The following is an 18370-nucleotide window of genomic DNA, read 5'->3' on the forward strand; positions in this document are numbered from 1 at the left end:
AACCCATTCATGCTGTTTTTTTGAGCCATGCAGACCGAAAGTCTACCCTAAAGTAAGATCGGTGAAAAGAGCTGATGAAAGCGACATTGACAAAAAGCACTAGCGCGCTCAAATTGTTTCTGCCCGGTTTCGAACCGGGGACCTTTCGCGTGTTAGGCGAACGTGATAACCACTACACTACAGAAACCTATCACGACAGCACTTTTCGGGTTGGTTGCTCGGAGGTTGGGGTCACCGTATTAGCTATTATTTGCTTCTGGTTGGTTGATAACCTGAGTTCAGTTTACCGTCCTTGCAAATGATACTCTTTGGTAATGAAGCAAAGAAGGAAGAAAGCCCATCTCGGATGCCTAACTTGATACAAATAACATCCTCAAAACAGCCAGTACTGGCAAGATACACTGAGTCATGGATATCACCTCTAGCTTTTCCACACACTTTTCTCACCAGGTCAGCTGAAAACATACGCCAATGGTCGTCAGGTTTTCCAGCTCAGCTGACTAAGCAGGAGAACCAAAGTCCACATTCCAATTGCCTTTGGGTCCAGAAAACAAGTTTGCCTAAACACCAAACACTTACAGCGATGGTCAGCTCATAAACAGTGAAGAAAAAGAGCTCACATTGAAGGTGTTGCACCTAAACTGTGCTTTGTATTGGCAGATTTGGCTTACGGCTGCCAGAGGGGCAAGGCATGGCAAGAGCTTTGAGTTTGCCAGACTGTGAAAAAGTTAAAGGTAAGCACTGTTTCTGCCCGGTTTCGAACCGGGGACCTTTCGCGTGTGAGGCGAACGTGATAACCACTACACTACAGAAACCCATTCATGCTGTTTTTTTGAGCCTTGCAGACCGAAAGTCTACCCTAAAGTAAGATCGGTGAAAAGAGCTGCTGAAAGCGACATTGACAAAAAGCACTAGCGCGCTCAAATTGTTTCTGCCCGGTTTCGAACCGGGGACCTTTCGCGTGTTAGGCGAACGTGATATCCACTACACTACAGAAACCTATCACGACAGCACTTTTCGGGCTGGTTGCTCGGAGGTTGGGGTCACCGTATTAGCTATTATTTGCTTCTGGTTGGTTGATAACCTGAGTTCAGTTTACCGTCCTTGCAAATGATACTCTTTGGTAATGAAGCAAAGAAGGAAGAAAGCCCATCTCGGATGCCTAACTTGATACAAATAACATCCTCAAAACAGCCAGTACTGGCAAGATACACTGAGTCATGGATATCACCTCTAGCTTTTCCACACACTTTTCTCACCAGGTCAGCTGAAAACATACGCCAATGGTCGTCAGGTTTTCCAGCTCAGCTGACTAAGCAGGAGAACCAAAGTCCACATTCCAATTGCCTTTGGGTCCAGAAAACAAGTTTGCCTAAACACCAAACACTTACAGCGATGGTCAGCTCATAAACAGTGAAGAAAAAGAGCTCACATTGAAGGTGTTGCACCTAAACTGTGCTTTGTATTGGCAGATTTGGCTTACGGCTGCCAGAGGGGCAAGGCATGGCAAGAGCTTTGAGTTTGCCAGACTGTGAAAAAGTTAAAGGTAAGCACTGTTTCTGCCCGGTTTCGAACCGGGGACCTTTCGCGTGTGAGGTGAACGTGATAACCACTACACTACAGAAACCCATTCATGCCGTTTTTTTGAGCCTTGCAGACCAAAAGTCTACCCTAAAGTAAGATCGGTGAAAAGAGCTGCTGAAAGGGACATTGACAAAAAGCACTAGTGCGCTCAAATTGTTTCTGCCCGGTTTCGAACCGGGGACCTTTTGCGTGTTAGGCGAACGTGATAACCACTACACTACAGAAACCTATCACGACAGCACTCTTCGGGTTGGTTGCTCGGAGGTTGGGGTCACCGTATTAGCTATTATTTGCTTCTGGTTGGTTGATAACCTGAGTTCAGTTTACCGTCCTTGCAAATGATACTCTTTGGTAATGAAGCAAAGAAGGAAGAAAGCCCATCTCGGATGCCTAACTTGATACAAATAACATCCTCAAAACAGCCAGTACTGGCAAGATACACTGAGTCATGGATATCACCTCTAGCTTTTCCACACACTTTTCTCACCAGGTCAGCTGAAAACATACGCCAATGGTCGTCAGGTTTTCCAGCTCAGCTGACTAAGCAGGAGAACCAAAGTCCACATTCCAATTGCCTTTGGGTCCAGAAAACAAGTTTGCCTAAACACCAAACACTTACAGCGATGGTCAGCTTATAAACAGTGAAGAAAAAGAGCTCACATTGAAGGTGTTGCACCTAAACTGTGCTTTGTATTGGCAGATTTGGCTTACGGCTGCCAGAGGGGCAAGGCATGGCAAGAGCTTTGAGTTTGCCAGACTGTGAAAAAGTTAAAGGTAAGCACTGTTTCTGCCCGGTTTCGAACCGGGGACCTTTCGCGTGTTAGGCGAACGTGATAACCACTACACTACAGAAACCTATCACGACAGCACTTTTCGGGTTGGTTGCTCGGAGGTTGGGGTCACCGTATTAGCTATTATTTGCTTCTGGTTGGTTGATAACCTGAGTTCAGTTTACCGTCCTTGCAAATGATACTCTTTGGTAATGAAGCAAAGAAGGAAGAAAGCCCATCTCGGATGCCTAACTTGATACAAATAACATCCTCAAAACAGCCAGTACTGGCAAGATACACTGAGTCATGGATATCACCTCTAGCTTTTCCACACACTTTTCTCACCAGGTCAGCTGAAAACATACGCCAATGGTCGTCAGGTTTTCCAGCTCAGCTGACTAAGCAGGAGAACCAAAGTCCACATTCCAATTGCCTTTGGGTCCAGAAAACAAGTTTGCCTAAACACCAAACACTTACAGCGATGGTCAGCTTATAAACAGTGAAGAAAAAGAGCTCACATTGAAGGTGTTGCACCTAAACTGTGCTTTGTATTGGCAGATTTGGCTTACGGCTGCCAGAGGGGCAAGGCATGGCAAGAGCTTTGAGTTTGCCAGACTGTGAAAAAGTTAAAGGTAAGCACTGTTTCTGCCCGGTTTCGAACCGGGGACCTTTCGCGTGTTAGGCGAACGTGATAACCACTACACTACAGAAACCTATCACGACAGCACTTTTCGGGTTGGTTGCTCGGAGGTTGGGGTCACCGTATTAGCTATTATTTGCTTCTGGTTGGTTGATAACCTGAGTTCAGTTTACCGTCCTTGCAAATGATACTCTTTGGTAATGAAGCAAAGAAGGAAGAAAGCCCATCTCGGATGCCTAACTTGATACAAATAACATCCTCAAAACAGCCAGTACTGGCAAGATACACTGAGTCATGGATATCACCTCTAGCTTTTCCACACACTTTTCTCACCAGGTCAGCTGAAAACATACGCCAATGGTCGTCAGGTTTTCCAGCTCAGCTGACTAAGCAGGAGAACCAAAGTCCACATTCCAATTGCCTTTGGGTCCAGAAAACAAGTTTGCCTAAACACCAAACACTTACAGCGATGGTCAGCTTATAAACAGTGAAGAAAAAGAGCTCACATTGAAGGTGTTGCACCTAAACTGTGCTTTGTATTGGCAGATTTGGCTTACGGCTGCCAGAGGGGCAAGGCATGGCAAGAGCTTTGAGTTTGCCAGACTGTGAAAAAGTTAAAGGTAAGCACTGTTTCTGCCCGGTTTCGAACCGGGGACCTTTCGCGTGTTAGGCGAACGTGATAACCACTACACTACAGAAACCTATCACGACAGCACTTTTCGGGTTGGTTGCTCGGAGGTTGGGGTCACCGTATTAGCTATTATTTGCTTCTGGTTGGTTGATAACCTGAGTTCAGTTTACCGTCCTTGCAAATGATACTCTTTGGTAATGAAGCAAAGAAGGAAGAAAGCCCATCTCGGATGCCTAACTTGATACAAATAACATCCTCAAAACAGCCAGTACTGGCAAGATACACTGAGTCATGGATATCACCTCTAGCTTTTCCACACACTTTTCTCACCAGGTCAGCTGAAAACATACGCCAATGGTCGTCAGGTTTTCCAGCTCAGCTGACTAAGCAGGAGAACCAAAGTCCACATTCCAATTGCCTTTGGGTCCAGAAAACAAGTTTGCCTAAACACCAAACACTTACAGCGATGGTCAGCTTATAAACAGTGAAGAAAAAGAGCTCACATTGAAGGTGTTGCACCTAAACTGTGCTTTGTATTGGCAGATTTGGCTTACGGCTGCCAGAGGGGCAAGGCATGGCAAGAGCTTTGAGTTTGCCAGACTGTGAAAAAGTTAAAGGTAAGCACTGTTTCTGCCCGGTTTCGAACCGGGCACCTTTCGCGTGTGAGGCGAACGTGATAACCACTACACTACAGAAACCCATTCATGCTGTTTTTTTGAGCCTTGCAGACCGAAAGTCTACCCTAAAGTAAGATCGGTGAAAAGAGCTGCTGAAAGCGACATTGACAAAAAGCACTAGCGCGCTCAAATTGTTTCTGCCCGGTTTCGAATCGGGGACCTTTCGCGTGTTAGGCGAACGTGATAACCACTACACTACAGAAACCTATCACAACAGCACTTTTCGGGTTGGTTGCTCGGAGGTTGGGGTCACCGTATTAGCTATTATTTGCTTCTGGTTGGTTGATAACCTGAGTTCAGTTTACCGTCCTTGCAAATGATACTCTTTGGTAATGAAGCAAAGAAGGAAGAAAGCCCATCTCGGATGCCTAACTTGATACAAATAACATCCTCAAAACAGCCAGTACTGGCAAGATACACTGAGTCATGGATATCACCTCTAGCTTTTCCACACACTTTTCTCACCAGGTCAGCTGAAAACATACGCCAATGGTCGTCAGGTTTTCCAGCTCAGCTGACTAAGCAGGAGAACCAAAGTCCACATTCCAATTGCCTTTGGGTCCAGAAAACAAGTTTGCCTAAACACCAAACACTTACAGCGATGGTCAGCTCATAAACAGTGAAGAAAAAGAGCTCACATTGAAGGTGTTGCACCTAAACTGTGCTTTGTATTGGCAGATTTGGCTTACGGCTGCCAGAGGGGCAAGGCATGGCAAGAGCTTTGAGTTTGCCAGACTGTGAAAAAGTTAAAGGTAAGCACTGTTTCTGCCCGGTTTCGAACCGGGGACCTTTCGCGTGTGAGGCGAACGTGATAACCACTACACTACAGAAACCCATTCATGCTGTTTTTTGAGCCTTGCAGACCGAAAGTCTACCCTAAAGTAAGATCGGTGAAAAGAGCTGCTGAAAGCGACATTGACAAAAAGCACTAGCGCGCTCAAATTGTTTCTGCCCGGTTTCGAACCGGGGACCTTTCGCGTGTTAGGCGAACGTGATAACCACTACACTACAGAAACCTATCACGTCAGCACTTTTCGGGTTGGTTGCTCGGAGGTTGGGGTCACCGTATTAGCTATTATTTGCTTCTGGTTGGTTGATAACCTGAGTTCAGTTTACCGTCCTTGCAAATGATACTCTTTGGTAATGAAGCAAAGAAGGAAGAAAGCCCATCTCGGATGCCTAACTTGATACAAATAACATCCTCAAAACAGCCAGTACTGGCAAGATACACTGAGTCATGGATATCACCTCTAGCTTTTCCACACACTTTTCTCACCAGGTCAGCTGAAAACATACGCCAATGGTCGTCAGGTTTTCCAGCTCAGCTGACTAAGCAGGAGAACCAAAGTCCACATTCCAATTGCCTTTGGGTCCAGAAAACAAGTTTGCCTAAACACCAAACACTTACAGCGATGGTCAGCTCATAAACAGTGAAGAAAAAGAGCTCACATTGAAGGTGTTGCACCTAAACTGTGCTTTGTATTGGCAGATTTGGCTTACGGCTGCCAGAGGGGCAAGGCATGGCAAGAGCTTTGAGTTTGCCAGACTGTGAAAAAGTTAAAGGTAAGCACTGTTTCTGCCCGGTTTCGAACCGGGAACCTTTCGCGTGTGAGGCGAACGTGATAACCACTACACTACAGAAACCCATTCATGCTGTTTTTTTGAGCCTTGCAGACCGAAAGTCTACCCTAAAGTAAGATCGGTGAAAAGAGCTGCTGAAAGCGACATTGACAAAAAGCACTAGCGCGCTCAAATTGTTTCTGCCCGGTTTCGAACCGGGGACCTTTCGCGTGTTAGGCGAACGTGATATCCACTACACTACAGAAACCTATCACGACAGCACTTTTCGGGCTGGTTGCTCGGAGGTTGGGGTCACCGTATTAGCTATTATTTGCTTCTGGTTGGTTGATAACCTGAGTTCAGTTTACCGTCCTTGCAAATGATACTCTTTGGTAATGAAGCAAAGAAGGAAGAAAGCCCATCTCGGATGCCTAACTTGATACAAATAACATCCTCAAAACAGCCAGTACTGGCAAGATACACTGAGTCATGGATATCACCTCTAGCTTTTCCACACACTTTTCTCACCAGGTCAGCTGAAAACATACGCCAATGGTCGTCAGGTTTTCCAGCTCAGCTGACTAAGCAGGAGAACCAAAGTCCACATTCCAATTGCCTTTGGGTCCAGAAAACAAGTTTGCCTAAACACCAAACACTTACAGCGATGGTCAGCTCATAAACAGTGAAGAAAAAGAGCTCACATTGAAGGTGTTGCACCTAAACTGTGCTTTGTATTGGCAGATTTGGCTTACGGCTGCCAGAGGGGCAAGGCATGGCAAGAGCTTTGAGTTTGCCAGACTGTGAAAAAGTTAAAGGTAAGCACTGTTTCTGCCCGGTTTCAAACCGGGGACCTTTCGCGTGTGAGGTGAACGTGATAACCACTACACTACAGAAACCCATTCATGCCGTTTTTTTGAGCCTTGCAGACCAAAAGTCTACCCTAAAGTAAGATCGGTGAAAAGAGCTGCTGAAAGGGACATTGACAAAAAGCACTAGTGCGCTCAAATTGTTTCTGCCCGGTTTCGAACCGGGGACCTTTTGCGTGTTAGGCGAACGTGATAACCACTACACTACAGAAACCTATCACGACAGCACTTTTCGGGTTGGTTGCTCGGAGGTTGGGGTCACCGTATTAGCTATTATTTGCTTCTGGTTGGTTGATAACCTGAGTTCAGTTTACCGTCCTTGCAAATGATACTCTTTGGTAATGAAGCAAAGAAGGAAGAAAGCCCATCTCGGATGCCTAACTTGATACAAATAACATCCTCAAAACAGCCAGTACTGGCAAGATACACTGAGTCATGGATATCACCTCTAGCTTTTCCACACACTTTTCTCACCAGGTCAGTTGAAAACATACGCCAATGGTCGTCAGGTTTTCCAGCTCAGCTGACTAAGCAGGAGAACCAAAGTCCACATTCCAATTGCCTTTGGGTCCAGAAAACAAGTTTGCCTAAACACCAAACACTTACAGCGATGGTCAGCTCATAAACAGTGAAGAAAAAGAGCTCACATTGAAGGTGTTGCACCTAAACTGTGCTTTGTATTGGCAGATTTGGCTTACGGCTGCCAGAGGGGCAAGGCATGGCAAGAGCTTTGAGTTTGCCAGACTGTGAAAAAGTTAAAGGTAAGCACTGTTTCTGCCCGGTTTCGAACCGGGGACCTTTCGCGTGTGAGGCGAACGTGATAACCGCTACACTACAGAAACCCATTCATGCTGTTTTTTTGAGCCTTGCAGACCGAAAGTCTACCCTAAAGTAAGATCGGTGAAAAGAGCTGCTGAAAGTGACATTGACAAAAAGCACTAGTGCGCTCAAATTGTTTCTGCCCGGTTTCGAACCGGGGACCTTTCGCGTGTTAGGCGAACGTGATAACCACTACACTACAGAAACCTATCACTACAGCACTTTTCGGGTTGGTTGCTCGGAGGTTGGGGTCACCGTATTAGCTATTATTTGCTTCTGGTTGGTTGATAACCTGAGTTCAGTTTACCGTCCTTGCAAATGATACTCTTTGGTAATGAAGCAAAGAAGGAAGAAAGCCCATCTCGGATGCCTAACTTGATACAAATAACATCCTCAAAACAGCAAGTACTGGCAAGATACACTGAGTCATGGATATCACCTCTAGCTTTTCCACACACTTTTCTCACCAGGTCAGCTGAAAACATACGCCAATGGTCGTCAGGTTTTCCAGCTCAGCTGACTAAGCAGGAGAACCAAAGTCCACATTCCAATTGCCTTTGGGTCCAGAAAACAAGTTTGCCTAAACACCAAACACTTACAGCGATGGTCAGCTCATAAACAGTGAAGAAAAAGAGCTCACATTGAAGGTGTTGCACCTAAACTGTGCTTTGTATTGGCAGATTTGGCTTACGGCTGCCAGAGGGGCAAGGCATGGCAAGAGCTTTGAGTTTGCCAGACTGTGAAAAAGTTAAAGGTAAGCACTGTTTCTGCCCGGTTTCGAACCGGGGACCTTTCGCGTGTGAGGCGAACGTGATAACCACTACACTACAGAAACCCATTCATGCTGTTTTCTTGAGCCTTGCAGACCGAAAGTCTACCCTAAAGTAAGATCGGTGAAAAGAGCTGCTGAAAGCGACATTGACAAAAAGCACTAGTGCGCTCAAATTGTTTCTGCCCGGTTTCGAACCGGGGACCTTTCGCGTGTTAGGCGAACGTGATAACCACTACACTACAGAAACCTATCACGACAGCACCTTTCGGGTTGGTTGCTCGGAGGTTGGGGTCACCGTATTAGCTATTATTTGCTTCTGGTTGGTTGATAACCTGAGTTCAGTTTACCGTCCTTGCAAATAATACTCTTTGGTAATGAAGCAAAGAAGGAAGAAAGCCCATCTCGGATGCCTAACTTGATACAAATAACATCCTCAAAACAGCCAGTACTGGCAAGATACACTGAGTCATGGATATCACCTCTAGCTTTTCCACACACTTTTCTCACCAGGTCAGCTGAAAACATACGCCAATGGTCGTCAGGTTTTCCAGCTCAGCTGACTAAGCAGGAGAACCAAAGTCCACATTCCAATTGCCTTTGGGTCCAGAAAACAAGTTTGCCTAAACACCAAACACTTACAGCGATGGTCAGCTCATAAACAGTGAAGAAAAAGAGCTCACATTGAAGGTGTTGCACCTAAACTGTGCTTTGTATTGGCAGATTTGGCTTACGGCTGCCAGAGGGGCAAGGCATGGCAAGAGCTTTGAGTTTGCCAGACTGTGAAAAAGTTAAAGGTAAGCACTGTTTCTGCCCGGTTTCGAACCGGGGACCTTTCGCGTGTGAGGCGAACGTGATAACCACTACACTACAGAAACCCATTCATGCTGTTTTTTTGAGCCTTGCAGACCGAAAGTCTACCCTAAAGTAAGATCGGTGAAAAGAGCTGCTGAAAGCGACATTGACAAAAAGCACTAGCGCGCTCAAATTGTTTCTGCCCGGTTTCGAACCGGGGACCTTTCGCGTGTTAGGCGAACGTGATAACCACTACACTACAGAAACCTATCACGTCAGCACTTTTCGGGTTGGTTGCTCGGAGGTTGGGGTCACCGTATTAGCTATTATTTGCTTCTGGTTGGTTGATAACCTGAGTTCAGTTTACCGTCCTTGCAAATGATACTCTTTGGTAATGAAGCAAAGAAGGAAGAAAGCCCATCTCGGATGCCTAACTTGATACAAATAACATCCTCAAAACAGCCAGTACTGGCAAGATACACTGAGTCATGGATATCACCTCTAGCTTTTCCACACACTTTTCTCACCAGGTCAGCTGAAAACATACGCCAATGGTCGTCAGGTTTTCCAGCTCAGCTGACTAAGCAGGAGAACCAAAGTCCACATTCCAATTGCCTTTGGGTCCAGAAAACAAGTTTGCCTAAACACCAAACACTTACAGCGATGGTCAGCTCATAAACAGTGAAGAAAAAGAGCTCACATTGAAGGTGTTGCACCTAAACTGTGCTTTGTATTGGCAGATTTGGCTTACGGCTGCCAGAGGGGCAAGGCATGGCAAGAGCTTTGAGTTTGCCAGACTGTGAAAAAGTTAAAGGTAAGCACTGTTTCTGCACGGTTTCGAAACGGGGACCTTTCGCGTGTGAGGCGAACGTGATAACCACTACACTACAGAAACCCATTCATGCTGTTTTTTTGAGCCATGCAGACCGAAAGTCTACCCTAAAGTAAGATCGGTGAAAAGAGCTGCTGAAAGCGACATTGACAAAAAGCACTAGCGCGCTCAAATTGTTTCTGCCCGGTTTCGAACCGGGGACCTTTCGCGTGTTAGGCGAACGTGATAACCACTACACTACAGAAACCTATCACGACAGCACTTTTCGGGTTGGTTGCTCGGAGGTTGGGGTCACCGTATTAGCTATTATTTGCTTCTGGTTGGTTGATAACCTGAGTTCAGTTTACCGTCCTTGCAAATGATACTCTTTGGTAATGAAGCAAAGAAGGAAGAAAGCCCATCTCGGATGCCTAACTTGATACAAATAACATCCTCAAAACAGCCAGTACTGGCAAGATACACTGAGTCATGGATATCACCTCTAGCTTTTCCACACACTTTTCTCACCAGGTCAGCTGAAAACATACGCCAATGGTCGTCAGGTTTTCCAGCTCAGCTGACTAAGCAGGAGAACCAAAGTCCACATTCCAATTGCCTTTGGGTCCAGAAAACAAGTTTGCCTAAACACCAAACACTTACAGCGATGGTCAGCTCATAAACAGTGAAGAAAAAGAGCTCACATTGAAGGTGTTGCACCTAAACTGTGCTTTGTATTGGCAGATTTGGCTTACGGCTGCCAGAGGGGCAAGGCATGGCAAGAGCTTTGAGTTTGCCAGACTGTGAAAAAGTTAAAGGTAAGCACTGTTTCTGCCCGGTTTCGAACCGGGGACCTTTCGCGTGTGAGGTGAACGTGATAACCACTACACTACAGAAACCCATTCATGCCGTTTTTTTGAGCCTTGCAGACCAAAAGTCTACCCTAAAGTAAGATCGGTGAAAAGAGCTGCTGAAAGTGACATTGACAAAAAGCACTAGTGCGCTCAAATTGTTTCTGCCCGGTTTCGAACCGGGGACCTTTCGCGTGTTAGGCGAACGTGATTACCACTACACTACAGAAACCTATCACGACAGCACTTTTCGGGTTGGTTGCTCGGAGGTTGGGGTCACCGTATTAGCTATTATTTGCTTCTGGTTGGTTGATAACCTGAGTTCAGTTTACCGTCCTTGCAAATGATACTCTTTGGTAATGAAGCAAAGAAGGAAGAAAGCCCATCTCGGATGCCTAACTTGATACAAATAACATCCTCAAAACAGCAAGTACTGGCAAGATACACTGAGTCATGGATATCACCTCTAGCTTTTCCACACACTTTTCTCACCAGGTCAGCTGAAAACATACGCCAATGGTCGTCAGGTTTTCCAGCTCAGCTGACTAAGCAGGAGAACCAAAGTCCACATTCCAATTGCCTTTGGGTCCAGAAAACAAGTTTGCCTAAACACCAAACACTTACAGCGATGGTCAGCTCATAAACAGTGAAGAAAAAGAGCTCACATTGAAGGTGTTGCACCTAAACTGTGCTTTGTATTGGCAGATTTGGCTTACGGCTGCCAGAGGGGCAAGGCATGGCAAGAGCTTTGAGTTTGCCAGACTGTGAAAAAGTTAAAGGTAAGCACTGTTTCTGCCCGGTTTCGAACCGGGGACCTTTCGCGTGTGAGGCGAACGTGATAACCACTACACTACAGAAACCCATTCATGCTGTTTTTTTGAGCCTTGCAGACCGAAAGTCTACCCTAAAGTAAGATCGGTGAAAAGAGCTGCTGAAAGCGACATTGACAAAAAGCACTAGCGCGCTCAAATTGTTTCTGCCCGGTTTCGAACCGGGGACCTTTCCCGTGTTAGGCGAACGTGATAACCACTACACTACAGAAACCTATCACGACAGCACTTTTCGGGTTGGTTGCTCGGAGGTTGGGGTCACCGTATTAGCTATTATTTGCATCTGGTTGGTTGATAACCTGAGTTCAGTTTACCGTCCTTGCAAATGATACTCTTTGGTAATGAAGCAAAGAAGGAAGAAAGCCCATCTCGGATGCCTAACTTGATACAAATAACATCCTCAAAACAGCCAGTACTGGCAAGATACACTGAGTCATGGATATCACCTCTAGCTTTTCCACACACTTTTCTCACCAGGTCAGCTGAAAACATACGCCAATGGTCGTCAGGTTTTCCAGCTCAGCTGACTAAGCAGGAGAACCAAAGTCCACATTCCAATTGCCTTTGGGTCCAGAAAACAAGTTTGCCTAAACACCAAACACTTACAGCGATGGTCAGCTCATAAACAGTGAAGAAAAAGAGCTCACATTGAAGGTGTTGCACCTAAACTGTGCTTTGTATTGGCAGATTTGGCTTACGGCTGCCAGAGGGGCAAGGCATGGCAAGAGCTTTGAGTTTGCCAGACTGTGAAAAAGTTAAAGGTAAGCACTGTTTCTGCCCGGTTTCAAACCGGGGACCTTTCGCGTGTGAGGTGAACGTGATAACCACTACACTACAGAAACCCATTCATGCCGTTTTTTTGAGCCTTGCAGACCAAAAGTCTACCCTAAAGTAAGATCGGTGAAAAGAGCTGCTGAAAGGGACATTGACAAAAAGCACTAGTGCGCTCAAATTGTTTCTGCCCGGTTTCGAACCGGGGACCTTTTGCGTGTTAGGCGAACGTGATAACCACTACACTACAGAAACCTATCACGACAGCACTTTTCGGGTTGGTTGCTCGGAGGTTGGGGTCACCGTATTAGCTATTATTTGCTTCTGGTTGGTTGATAACCTGAGTTCAGTTTACCGTCCTTGCAAATGATACTCTTTGGTAATGAAGCAAAGAAGGAAGAAAGCCCATCTCGGATGCCTAACTTGATACAAATAACATCCTCAAAACAGCCAGTACTGGCAAGATACACTGAGTCATGGATATCACCTCTAGCTTTTCCACACACTTTTCTCACCAGGTCAGTTGAAAACATACGCCAATGGTCGTCAGGTTTTCCAGCTCAGCTGACTAAGCAGGAGAACCAAAGTCCACATTCCAATTGCCTTTGGGTCCAGAAAACAAGTTTGCCTAAACACCAAACACTTACAGCGATGGTCAGCTCATAAACAGTGAAGAAAAAGAGCTCACATTGAAGGTGTTGCACCTAAACTGTGCTTTGTATTGGCAGATTTGGCTTACGGCTGCCAGAGGGGCAAGGCATGGCAAGAGCTTTGAGTTTGCCAGACTGTGAAAAAGTTAAAGGTAAGCACTGTTTCTGCCCGGTTTCGAACCGGGGACCTTTCGCGTGTGAGGCGAACGTGATAACCGCTACACTACAGAAACCCATTCATGCTGTTTTTTTGAGCCTTGCAGACCGAAAGTCTACCCTAAAGTAAGATCGGTGAAAAGAGCTGCTGAAAGTGACATTGACAAAAAGCACTAGTGCGCTCAAATTGTTTCTGCCCGGTTTCGAACCGGGGACCTTTCGCGTGTTAGGCGAACGTGATAACCACTACACTACAGAAACCTATCACTACAGCACTTTTCGGGTTGGTTGCTCGGAGGTTGGGGTCACCGTATTAGCTATTATTTGCTTCTGGTTGGTTGATAACCTGAGTTCAGTTTACCGTCCTTGCAAATGATACTCTTTGGTAATGAAGCAAAGAAGGAAGAAAGCCCATCTCGGATGCCTAACTTGATACAAATAACATCCTCAAAACAGCAAGTACTGGCAAGATACACTGAGTCATGGATATCACCTCTAGCTTTTCCACACACTTTTCTCACCAGGTCAGCTGAAAACATACGCCAATGGTCGTCAGGTTTTCCAGCTCAGCTGACTAAGCAGGAGAACCAAAGTCCACATTCCAATTGCCTTTGGGTCCAGAAAACAAGTTTGCCTAAACACCAAACACTTACAGCGATGGTCAGCTCATAAACAGTGAAGAAAAAGAGCTCACATTGAAGGTGTTGCACCTAAACTGTGCTTTGTATTGGCAGATTTGGCTTACGGCTGCCAGAGGGGCAAGGCATGGCAAGAGCTTTGAGTTTGCCAGACTGTGAAAAAGTTAAAGGTAAGCACTGTTTCTGCCCGGTTTCGAACCGGGGACCTTTCGCGTGTGAGGCGAACGTGATAACCACTACACTACAGAAACCCATTCATGCTGTTTTCTTGAGCCTTGCAGACCGAAAGTCTACCCTAAAGTAAGATCGGTGAAAAGAGCTGCTGAAAGCGACATTGACAAAAAGCACTAGTGCGCTCAAATTGTTTCTGCCCGGTTTCGAACCGGGGACCTTTCGCGTGTTAGGCGAACGTGATAACCACTACACTACAGAAACCTATCACGACAGCACCTTTCGGGTTGGTTGCTCGGAGGTTGGGGTCACCGTATTAGCTATTATTTGCTTCTGGTTGGTTGATAACCTGAGTTCAGTTTACCGTCCTTGCAAATAATACTCTTTGGTAATGAAGCAAAGAAGGAAGAAAGCCCATCTCGGATGCCTAACTTGATACAAATAACATCCTCAAAACAGCCAGTACTGGCAAGATACACTGAGTCATGGATATCACCTCTAGCTTTTCCACACACTTTTCTCACCAGGTCAGCTGAAAACATACGCCAATGGTCGTCAGGTTTTCCAGCTCAGCTGACTAAGCAGGAGAACCAAAGTCCACATTCCAATTGCCTTTGGGTCCAGAAAACAAGTTTGCCTAAACACCAAACACTTACAGCGATGGTCAGCTCATAAACAGTGAAGAAAAAGAGCTCACATTGAAGGTGTTGCACCTAAACTGTGCTTTGTATTGGCAGATTTGGCTTACGGCTGCCAGAGGGGCAAGGCATGGCAAGAGCTTTGAGTTTGCCAGACTGTGAAAAAGTTAAAGGTAAGCACTGTTTCTGCCCGGTTTCGAACCGGGGACCTTTCGCGTGTGAGGCGAACGTGATAACCACTACACTACAGAAACCCATTCATGCTGTTTTTTTGAGCCTTGCAGACCGAAAGTCTACCCTAAAGTAAGATCGGTGAAAAGAGCTGCTGAAAGCGACATTGACAAAAAGCACTAGCGCGCTCAAATTGTTTCTGCCCGGTTTCGAACCGGGGACCTTTCGCGTGTTAGGCGAACGTGATAACCACTACACTACAGAAACCTATCACGTCAGCACTTTTCGGGTTGGTTGCTCGGAGGTTGGGGTCACCGTATTAGCTATTATTTGCTTCTGGTTGGTTGATAACCTGAGTTCAGTTTACCGTCCTTGCAAATGATACTCTTTGGTAATGAAGCAAAGAAGGAAGAAAGCCCATCTCGGATGCCTAACTTGATACAAATAACATCCTCAAAACAGCCAGTACTGGCAAGATACACTGAGTCATGGATATCACCTCTAGCTTTTCCACACACTTTTCTCACCAGGTCAGCTGAAAACATACGCCAATGGTCGTCAGGTTTTCCAGCTCAGCTGACTAAGCAGGAGAACCAAAGTCCACATTCCAATTGCCTTTGGGTCCAGAAAACAAGTTTGCCTAAACACCAAACACTTACAGCGATGGTCAGCTCATAAACAGTGAAGAAAAAGAGCTCACATTGAAGGTGTTGCACCTAAACTGTGCTTTGTATTGGCAGATTTGGCTTACGGCTGCCAGAGGGGCAAGGCATGGCAAGAGCTTTGAGTTTGCCAGACTGTGAAAAAGTTAAAGGTAAGCACTGTTTCTGCACGGTTTCGAAACGGGGACCTTTCGCGTGTGAGGCGAACGTGATAACCACTACACTACAGAAACCCATTCATGCTGTTTTTTTGAGCCATGCAGACCGAAAGTCTACCCTAAAGTAAGATCGGTGAAAAGAGCTGCTGAAAGCGACATTGACAAAAAGCACTAGCGCGCTCAAATTGTTTCTGCCCGGTTTCGAACCGGGGACCTTTCGCGTGTTAGGCGAACGTGATAACCACTACACTACAGAAACCTATCACGACAGCACTTTTCGGGTTGGTTGCTCGGAGGTTGGGGTCACCGTATTAGCTATTATTTGCTTCTGGTTGGTTGATAACCTGAGTTCAGTTTACCGTCCTTGCAAATGATACTCTTTGGTAATGAAGCAAAGAAGGAAGAAAGCCCATCTCGGATGCCTAACTTGATACAAATAACATCCTCAAAACAGCCAGTACTGGCAAGATACACTGAGTCATGGATATCACCTCTAGCTTTTCCACACACTTTTCTCACCAGGTCAGCTGAAAACATACGCCAATGGTCGTCAGGTTTTCCAGCTCAGCTGACTAAGCAGGAGAACCAAAGTCCACATTCCAATTGCCTTTGGGTCCAGAAAACAAGTTTGCCTAAACACCAAACACTTACAGCGATGGTCAGCTCATAAACAGTGAAGAAAAAGAGCTCACATTGAAGGTGTTGCACCTAAACTGTGCTTTGTATTGGCAGATTTGGCTTACGGCTGCCAGAGGGGCAAGGCATGGCAAGAGCTTTGAGTTTGCCAGACTGTGAAAAAGTTAAAGGTAAGCACTGTTTCTGCCCGGTTTCGAACCGGGGACCTTTCGCGTGTGAGGTGAACGTGATAACCACTACACTACAGAAACCCATTCATGCCGTTTTTTTGAGCCTTGCAGACCAAAAGTCTACCCTAAAGTAAGATCGGTGAAAAGAGCTGCTGAAAGTGACATTGACAAAAAGCACTAGTGCGCTCAAATTGTTTCTGCCCGGTTTCGAACCGGGGACCTTTCGCGTGTTAGGCGAACGTGATTACCACTACACTACAGAAACCTATCACGACAGCACTTTTCGGGTTGGTTGCTCGGAGGTTGGGGTCACCGTATTAGCTATTATTTGCTTCTGGTTGGTTGATAACCTGAGTTCAGTTTACCGTCCTTGCAAATGATACTCTTTGGTAATGAAGCAAAGAAGGAAGAAAGCCCATCTCGGATGCCTAACTTGATACAAATAACATCCTCAAAACAGCAAGTACTGGCAAGATACACTGAGTCATGGATATCACCTCTAGCTTTTCCACACACTTTTCTCACCAGGTCAGCTGAAAACATACGCCAATGGTCGTCAGGTTTTCCAGCTCAGCTGACTAAGCAGGAGAACCAAAGTCCACATTCCAATTGCCTTTGGGTCCAGAAAACAAGTTTGCCTAAACACCAAACACTTACAGCGATGGTCAGCTCATAAACAGTGAAGAAAAAGAGCTCACATTGAAGGTGTTGCACCTAAACTGTGCTTTGTATTGGCAGATTTGGCTTACGGCTGCCAGAGGGGCAAGGCATGGCAAGAGCTTTGAGTTTGCCAGACTGTGAAAAAGTTAAAGGTAAGCACTGTTTCTGCCCGGTTTCGAACCGGGGACCTTTCGCGTGTGAGGCGAACGTGATAACCACTACACTACAGAAACCCATTCATGCTGTTTTTTTGAGCCTTGCAGACCGAAAGTCTACCCTAAAGTAAGATCGGTGAAAAGAGCTGCTGAAAGCGACATTGACAAAAAGCACTAGCGCGCTCAAATTGTTTCTGCCCGGTTTCGAACCGGGGACCTTTCCCGTGTTAGGCGAACGTGATAACCACTACACTACAGAAACCTATCACGACAGCACTTTTCGGGTTGGTTGCTCGGAGGTTGGGGTCACCGTATTAGCTATTATTTGCATCTGGTTGGTTGATAACCTGAGTTCAGTTTACCGTCCTTGCAAATGATACTCTTTGGTAATGAAGCAAAGAAGGAAGAAAGCCCATCTCGGATGCCTAACTTGATACAAATAACATCCTCAAAACAGCCAGTACTGGCAAGATACACTGAGTCATGGATATCACCTCTAGCTTTTCCACACACTTTTCTCACCAGGTCAGCTGAAAACATACGCCAATGGTCGTCAGGTTTTCCAGCTCAGCTGACTAAGCAGGAGAACCAAAGTCCACATTCCAATTGCCTTTGGGTCCAGAAAACAAGTTTGCCTAAACACCAAACACTTACAGCGATGGTCAGCTCATAAACAGTGAAGAAAAAGAGCTCACATTGAAGGTGTTGCACCTAAACTGTGCTTTGTATTGGCAGATTTGGCTTACGGCTGCCAGAGGGGCAAGGCATGGCAAGAGCTTTGAGTTTGCCAGACTGTGAAAAAGTTAAAGGTAAGCACTGTTTCTGCACGGTTTCGAAACGGGGACCTTTCGCGTGTGAGGCGAACGTGATAACCACTACACTACAGAAACCCATTCATGCTGTTTTTTTGAGCCATGCAGACCGAAAGTCTACCCTAAAGTAAGATCGGTGAAAAGAGCTGCTGAAAGCGACATTGACAAAAAGCACTAGCGCGCTCAAATTGTTTCTGCCCGGTTTCGAACCGGGGACCTTTCGCGTGTTAGGCGAACGTGATAACCACTACACTACAGAAACCTATCACGACAGCACTTTTCGGGTTGGTTGCTCGGAGGTTGGGGTCACCGTATTAGCTAT

At 46.0% G+C, this 18370-nt stretch overlaps 24 non-coding genes across 24 annotated transcripts; all 24 read right to left on the bottom strand.

Moving 5' to 3' along the window:
• Positions 1 to 114: 114 nt before the first annotated feature.
• Positions 115 to 187, bottom strand: TRNAV-AAC (transfer RNA valine (anticodon AAC)). The gene has a single exon. It is a non-coding gene; the product is annotated as a tRNA-Val (tRNA).
• Positions 188 to 742: 555 nt separating this feature from the next.
• On the bottom strand, positions 743 to 815 carry TRNAV-CAC (transfer RNA valine (anticodon CAC)). Its single transcript has one exon. It is a non-coding gene; the product is annotated as a tRNA-Val (tRNA).
• Positions 816 to 2366: 1551 nt separating this feature from the next.
• On the bottom strand, positions 2367 to 2439 carry TRNAV-AAC (transfer RNA valine (anticodon AAC)). The gene has a single exon. It is a non-coding gene; the product is annotated as a tRNA-Val (tRNA).
• Positions 2440 to 2994: 555 nt separating this feature from the next.
• Positions 2995 to 3067, bottom strand: TRNAV-AAC (transfer RNA valine (anticodon AAC)). The gene has a single exon. It is a non-coding gene; the product is annotated as a tRNA-Val (tRNA).
• Positions 3068 to 3622: 555 nt separating this feature from the next.
• On the bottom strand, positions 3623 to 3695 carry TRNAV-AAC (transfer RNA valine (anticodon AAC)). The gene has a single exon. It is a non-coding gene; the product is annotated as a tRNA-Val (tRNA).
• Positions 3696 to 5062: 1367 nt separating this feature from the next.
• TRNAV-CAC (transfer RNA valine (anticodon CAC)) lies at positions 5063 to 5135 on the bottom strand. The gene has a single exon. It is a non-coding gene; the product is annotated as a tRNA-Val (tRNA).
• A 110-nt stretch (positions 5136 to 5245) lies between these two features.
• Positions 5246 to 5318, bottom strand: TRNAV-AAC (transfer RNA valine (anticodon AAC)). Its single transcript has one exon. It is a non-coding gene; the product is annotated as a tRNA-Val (tRNA).
• A 2363-nt stretch (positions 5319 to 7681) lies between these two features.
• TRNAV-AAC (transfer RNA valine (anticodon AAC)) lies at positions 7682 to 7754 on the bottom strand. The gene has a single exon. It is a non-coding gene; the product is annotated as a tRNA-Val (tRNA).
• A 555-nt stretch (positions 7755 to 8309) lies between these two features.
• On the bottom strand, positions 8310 to 8382 carry TRNAV-CAC (transfer RNA valine (anticodon CAC)). The gene has a single exon. It is a non-coding gene; the product is annotated as a tRNA-Val (tRNA).
• A 111-nt stretch (positions 8383 to 8493) lies between these two features.
• Positions 8494 to 8566, bottom strand: TRNAV-AAC (transfer RNA valine (anticodon AAC)). The gene has a single exon. It is a non-coding gene; the product is annotated as a tRNA-Val (tRNA).
• Positions 8567 to 9121: 555 nt separating this feature from the next.
• On the bottom strand, positions 9122 to 9194 carry TRNAV-CAC (transfer RNA valine (anticodon CAC)). The gene has a single exon. It is a non-coding gene; the product is annotated as a tRNA-Val (tRNA).
• Positions 9195 to 9305: 111 nt separating this feature from the next.
• Positions 9306 to 9378, bottom strand: TRNAV-AAC (transfer RNA valine (anticodon AAC)). The gene has a single exon. It is a non-coding gene; the product is annotated as a tRNA-Val (tRNA).
• A 739-nt stretch (positions 9379 to 10117) lies between these two features.
• Positions 10118 to 10190, bottom strand: TRNAV-AAC (transfer RNA valine (anticodon AAC)). Its single transcript has one exon. It is a non-coding gene; the product is annotated as a tRNA-Val (tRNA).
• Positions 10191 to 10929: 739 nt separating this feature from the next.
• Positions 10930 to 11002, bottom strand: TRNAV-AAC (transfer RNA valine (anticodon AAC)). The gene has a single exon. It is a non-coding gene; the product is annotated as a tRNA-Val (tRNA).
• Positions 11003 to 11557: 555 nt separating this feature from the next.
• TRNAV-CAC (transfer RNA valine (anticodon CAC)) lies at positions 11558 to 11630 on the bottom strand. Its single transcript has one exon. It is a non-coding gene; the product is annotated as a tRNA-Val (tRNA).
• A 1735-nt stretch (positions 11631 to 13365) lies between these two features.
• TRNAV-AAC (transfer RNA valine (anticodon AAC)) lies at positions 13366 to 13438 on the bottom strand. The gene has a single exon. It is a non-coding gene; the product is annotated as a tRNA-Val (tRNA).
• Positions 13439 to 13993: 555 nt separating this feature from the next.
• On the bottom strand, positions 13994 to 14066 carry TRNAV-CAC (transfer RNA valine (anticodon CAC)). Its single transcript has one exon. It is a non-coding gene; the product is annotated as a tRNA-Val (tRNA).
• A 111-nt stretch (positions 14067 to 14177) lies between these two features.
• TRNAV-AAC (transfer RNA valine (anticodon AAC)) lies at positions 14178 to 14250 on the bottom strand. The gene has a single exon. It is a non-coding gene; the product is annotated as a tRNA-Val (tRNA).
• A 555-nt stretch (positions 14251 to 14805) lies between these two features.
• On the bottom strand, positions 14806 to 14878 carry TRNAV-CAC (transfer RNA valine (anticodon CAC)). The gene has a single exon. It is a non-coding gene; the product is annotated as a tRNA-Val (tRNA).
• A 111-nt stretch (positions 14879 to 14989) lies between these two features.
• On the bottom strand, positions 14990 to 15062 carry TRNAV-AAC (transfer RNA valine (anticodon AAC)). The gene has a single exon. It is a non-coding gene; the product is annotated as a tRNA-Val (tRNA).
• A 739-nt stretch (positions 15063 to 15801) lies between these two features.
• On the bottom strand, positions 15802 to 15874 carry TRNAV-AAC (transfer RNA valine (anticodon AAC)). The gene has a single exon. It is a non-coding gene; the product is annotated as a tRNA-Val (tRNA).
• A 739-nt stretch (positions 15875 to 16613) lies between these two features.
• Positions 16614 to 16686, bottom strand: TRNAV-AAC (transfer RNA valine (anticodon AAC)). The gene has a single exon. It is a non-coding gene; the product is annotated as a tRNA-Val (tRNA).
• A 555-nt stretch (positions 16687 to 17241) lies between these two features.
• Positions 17242 to 17314, bottom strand: TRNAV-CAC (transfer RNA valine (anticodon CAC)). Its single transcript has one exon. It is a non-coding gene; the product is annotated as a tRNA-Val (tRNA).
• Positions 17315 to 18237: 923 nt separating this feature from the next.
• On the bottom strand, positions 18238 to 18310 carry TRNAV-AAC (transfer RNA valine (anticodon AAC)). The gene has a single exon. It is a non-coding gene; the product is annotated as a tRNA-Val (tRNA).
• Positions 18311 to 18370: the final 60 nt, after the last annotated feature.

The sequence above is a fragment of the Lithobates pipiens genome, unplaced genomic scaffold, assembly GCF_037356315.1.
Source record: "Lithobates pipiens isolate NorthernLeopardFrog02 unplaced genomic scaffold, aLitPip1_a1.2 Scaffold_8, whole genome shotgun sequence".
NCBI lineage: Eukaryota > Metazoa > Chordata > Amphibia > Anura > Ranidae > Lithobates > Lithobates pipiens.